Source organism: Coregonus clupeaformis, unplaced genomic scaffold (assembly GCF_020615455.1).
Source record: "Coregonus clupeaformis isolate EN_2021a unplaced genomic scaffold, ASM2061545v1 scaf5350, whole genome shotgun sequence".
In the NCBI taxonomy this organism is placed as follows: domain Eukaryota; kingdom Metazoa; phylum Chordata; class Actinopteri; order Salmoniformes; family Salmonidae; genus Coregonus; species Coregonus clupeaformis.
The window spans coordinates 2,493-7,609 of record NW_025538804.1 but is presented as its reverse complement, the minus strand read 5'-3'; the positions used below and the strand labels follow the sequence as shown (position 1 = coordinate 7,609).

Below are 5,117 nucleotides of genomic sequence, written 5' to 3'. Positions count from 1 at the left end.
TGCGAAGAAGTTGTGAGCCTACTTCAGCTGCTGCATTAACAAGTTCACGTTCATTTTTGTTTGACACACTATACAGAGAGTATAGCTTCTGGATAAAAGTTTTAAAGTGATTGACAGAGTTTACCTCATCAACTGCATCTGACACAGCAAGTTCAAGTCTATGGTTCATGCAGTGCCATACAAAAAAGCTTTGGGAATCTCAAAGTCAGTCTGGTTGCTACTCCTGACTTCTTTCCTAGCATGACACTGGCTCCATCAGATACAAATGTTACCCAGTTTTCATGAAGCCACTCTTCTGTAAAGCCAGCATTAGTTAAACAGGTGAGTAACGCCTGTAATATGCCATCTGCTCTCTGATTTTCCAGTTCAACAAGTTCCAGGAATATGAACTCAGGGCTTTCTTCTTGAATTGATGCTTTAATAGAAACTGTCATGACAGCTTTGTGACTTAAAGAAGATGCCTCGTCAATTAGGACAGCTAACTTACTGGATGATGCTATAATGCTACTGATGATTTTGCTCTGCATCTCACTAGCAACATGTTGTATTATTTGTGTTGCACTGTAACGTGAATGAAGTATTGAGCCCATTTTTACACCATTCAGTTCCTGCAGCTCAATGAGGCTCTCATGGTCAGAAAAGGGTCGGTTCTTTTTGGCCAGATGGTAGGCTGTTCGAAACACAGCTTCAGTTTCCTTCATGTAGGACTCAGTCATAGTCTCCACTGCATTCTCAATGGCAGCTTCTTTCTGTTGCTCTGCCACCTTCACAGCCTGAGTGTGGGCCTTGGACAACGCATGTTTCCTCACCTTATTTCTCAAGATTGACAAACTTGTTGTTCTACTTCCCTGGCCAGACACTTGAATTTCAAAGTTCATCCATTCTCTTGAGAGCGATACACCTTGTCCTTGCTCCTTGTCGATCCCAATGGAGTTCACACTGCTACAGACCAGACATCCTGCGAAGCATAAACAAACAATGTAACTACTCCTGTATCCACAGCTGTACGTGTGCATGGTCCTTTACACACACACACACACACACACACACACACACACAAAGTTATCTGTGCCCACTGTTTCAGAAGTTACCCAAACTAGCAATCTACCTAAACTTACCCAATTTTTTGTTTTTGGATCCCAACCAGGGGTTCTTGGATTTGAAGTCTTCTGTTTGTTTAGCACTCCACAGGTCTGGCCAGTCATTATTGATGTCTACAGACAACAACAAAACTAATTATGCATCTCCCTGTCTCTCTCTCTCTCACACACTTACACACACACACACACACACACACACACACTACTGTGGATCACAATAGTCATCAGCAAGACATGGGTCCCCCTCTTTACATTAACAATCTGCATAACCAAGTGGAAATATTTTCAGCAAGTGAAGCTGAAGCATACAGGAGATTAGTGAGTGAAATACTTGGGAGAGTTTATTTAACAAAAAAACAACAAATTTAACACAAAATGTTATATAACAGTAGCATTGTAAAAAACAAACATGGATACAGACAAAATAAATAGAAGGGCAATAAAATAAATAACATCACACAGAAATTCAAAATGAGGCTTAATCTGTCAAAATCACCTTTTGTTACAGTGTGAGGCTTCACTTTTCAATAAACTGGAGATGCAATTTACTGCCTGTGTGTTCTGACCTGGTGGTGGTAGACTGGATCCTTCTCTATGCTCACACTGACTTGCCTGGCTAGCTCCCGGTTGAGAGCTGCCAGGGCTGCTGGTTTTAGGGGTGGGGTCTGCCTGGGCCTGATCTGGGCCTGATTTGTGCCTCTTTACAAAAAAAGTCTGCAATATCTCCCTTCCTTTTCATGGTTACCTGTCCCTATACAAAATAAGACAGCCTGATTAGACCTCAATATTGTTTTTAGGCTGAATCTTAAACTATTTGTCCCCATTCTTGTGTTTTAACTTACTTAAAAATCAACTACCAGCTTAGCTACTATGCAATTAAACTAGATCATATAGGTTAGTTAGGGCTAAGTAACTTGGCTAATGTTATAATTTAGGGCTTAGTAACTTGGCTAACGTTATAATTTAGACCTTTACAATAATAAACAAGCTTCATAAACATTGAGATAATCAGTTTCATCAGTCTGGTATGAAATTCTTATGAACTGGGTTGATTAAACACTTACTGAAAACCAACAATGCCCCGGTTTCCCCACATTATCCCAATCTACGTAGCTAGCTTCATAACGTTAGCCGACTCGCACTAACTATTGGCGGCAACATCTCTTCTCCTCTAAATGTGCAGTCACTGGCAATTTGCCAGTAGTTTAAAATAATGATTCATTTGGAAACCACCTTAAAACTTACCTCAGAATGATGTCTTCCATCAACTGGGGTGGCACACCGCCGCTTGTGTCCTTTCTTCATCCGTTGTTTGGTCTGCTGCCGTTATCGTAGTCAAGTGGCACCGGCACCTGAGTTTTTTTTTTTTTTTCACTGGCACCTGAGGTATTAGCGATATTTTCCTCGGCATGACCCGCCCTACTCTGCCTCTGATTGGCTCATCAGTCCTCATGCCTAAAGTTAACCAATCTAATCAGTGAAAGCAGCGAGTACCAGCCAATTAGAGGCAGAGGAGGGTGGGTCATGGCTTCACTATCCCCGAGGAAGAAAATAGGCAATCTGACTCACAGATATTACTGAATGATGCGCATCAGGGGGATTTAGAAGTGGGTATACGCAATGCTGACTGAAAAATAAGTAGGTATACGCCGTATACCAGCGTATACCCTGGACTACACCTCTGGGCCTAGTGTCACGGAAGATGGGGACATATTTTTGCATTCGACATATATAATATTACAGCTGTTAATCTGTAGGCATTACTTCCCCTCTGTCTCCTCTTTCCTTCTTTATTTCTTCCCCTCTCTGTGACCCCCCCACCACCACCTCTCTAAAGCTGTGACGGATTGAAACAACTGGCTGCTCTTCTCTAGGGAACATGAATTCCTGACTGTTCTCCCACTTCACATTACTCTTTTATATCTGCCCAGAGTGCCAGGCCAGACGCAACTTTATGAGAGGAAAAATTGCTCCGGCAGCCTTTGGCATTCCCAATATTCCCGGCTTGCATTGCCGTTTTGTCACAGTGCTGTACTGTACCGCTGTAGCTACCTCATCAGGATAGCTGAAGGATCCAGTGTGATTGGGTGGATTATAGTCTTGATACCAGTTACAGTACTGTATCCTGTTTCTCATAGGACCGTTTTTAACCCTACAACAGAGGGGTGTATTCACTAGGAACCAAACGGAAGAAAATAGGCTGAAACAGGAAAGGATTAACCTGAAGCTAGTTTTCATTGCAAAAAGTGTTTCATTGAAAAATACTTTTTCTACGGTTTTCTACTGTGTGCACCAATTAATACACCCCAGATCTTTGGGGGTCTTTTAGGCTAAACTCTTAGCTGTAACTGCGATTGTATGCTTATACTCCTTTCTCATGACCAAATCTATGGGAGTATTCATTGTTCAATATAGTCCCCCGGTCTTGTGTATTTTGATATTTTAACCGTCTCATTGACACGAGAATGTCTTCCTCTGCCAATTACATTTTAGTCATTTAGCAGACGCTCTTATCCAGAGCGACTTACAGTTAGTGAATGCATACAGTGGGGGAAAAAAGTATTTAGTCAGCCACCAATTGTGCAAGTTCTCCCACTTAAAAAGATGAGAGAGGCCTGTAATTTTCATCATAGGTACACGTCAACTATGACAGACAAATAGAGAAAAAAATTCCAGAAAATCACATTGTAGGATTTTTATGAATTTATTTGCAAATTATGGTGGAAAATAAGTATTTGGTCAATAACAAAAGTTTCTCAATACTTTGTGATATACCCTTTGTTGCCAATGACACAGGTCAAACGTTTTCTGTAAGTCTTCACACGGTTTTCACACACTGTTGCTGGTATTTTGGCCCATTCCTCCATGCAGATCTCCTCTAGAGCAGTGATGTTTTGGGGCTGTCGCTGGGCAACACAGACTTTCAACTCCCTCCAAAGATTTTCTATGGGGTTGAGATCTGGAGACTGGCTAGGCCACTCCAGGACCTTGAAATGCTTCTTACGAAGCCACTCCTTCGTTGCCCGGGCGGTGTGTTTGGGATCATTGTCATGCTGAAAGACCCAGCCACGTTTCATCTTCAATGCCCTTGCTGATGGAAGGAGGTTTTCACTCAAAATCTCACAATACATGGCCCCATTCATTCTTTCCTTTACACGGATCAGTCATCCTGGTCCCTTTGCAGAAAAAACAGCCCCCAAAGCATGATGTTTCCACCCCCCATGCTTCACAGTAGGTATGGTGTTCTTTGGATGCAACTGAGCATTCTTTGTCCTCCAAACACGACGAGTTGAGTTTTCACCAAAAAGTTCTATTTTGGTTTCATCTGACCATATGACATTCTCCCAATCCTCTTCTGGATCATCCAAATGCACTCTAGCAAACTTCAGACGGGCCTGGACATGTACTGGCTTAAGCAGGGGGACACGTCTGGCATTGCAGGATTTGAGTCCCTGGCGGCGTAGTGTGTTACTGATGGTAGGCTTTTTTTACTTTGGTCCCAGCTCTCTGCAGGTCATTCACTAGGTCCCCCTGTGTGGTTCTGGGATTTTTGCTCACCGTTCTTGTGATCATTTTGACCCCACGGGTGAGATCTTGCGTGGAGCCCCAGATCAAGGGAGATTATCAGTGGTCTTGTATGTCTTCCATTTCCTAATAATTGCTCCCTACAGTTGATTTCTTTAAACCAAGCTGCTTACCTATTGCAGATTCAGTCTTCCCAGCCTGGTGCAGGTCTACAATTGTGTTTCTGGTGTCCTTTGACAGCTCTTTGGTCTTGGCCATAGTGGAGTTTGGAGTGTGACTGTTTGAGGTTGTGGACAGGTGTCTTTTATACTGATAACAAGTTCAAACAGGTGCCATTAATACAGGTAACGAGTGGAGGACAGAGGAGCCTCTTAAAGAAGAAGTTACAGGTCTGTGAGAGCCAGAAATCTTGCTTGTTTGTAGGTGACCAAATACTTATATTCCACCATAATTTGCAAATAAATTCATTAAAAATCCTACAATGTGACTATC

At 42.4% G+C, this 5,117-nt stretch overlaps 1 long non-coding RNA gene across 2 annotated transcripts; it reads right to left on the bottom strand.

Annotated features, from left to right (window-relative positions):
* Positions 1–404: 404 nt before the first annotated feature.
* On the bottom strand, positions 405–2,691 carry LOC121551410. Of its 2 annotated transcripts, none has more exons than XR_005997062.2 (3): positions 2,346–2,691; positions 1,119–1,214; positions 405–958 (listed from the first exon to the last, which is right to left on the bottom strand). It is a non-coding gene; the product is annotated as an uncharacterized LOC121551410 (long non-coding RNA). The 2 variants fall into 2 exon arrangements; XR_006661091.1 differs by lacking the exon at positions 2,346–2,691 and adding an exon at positions 1,597–1,874.
* Between the last annotated feature and the right edge of the window lie 2,426 nt (positions 2,692–5,117).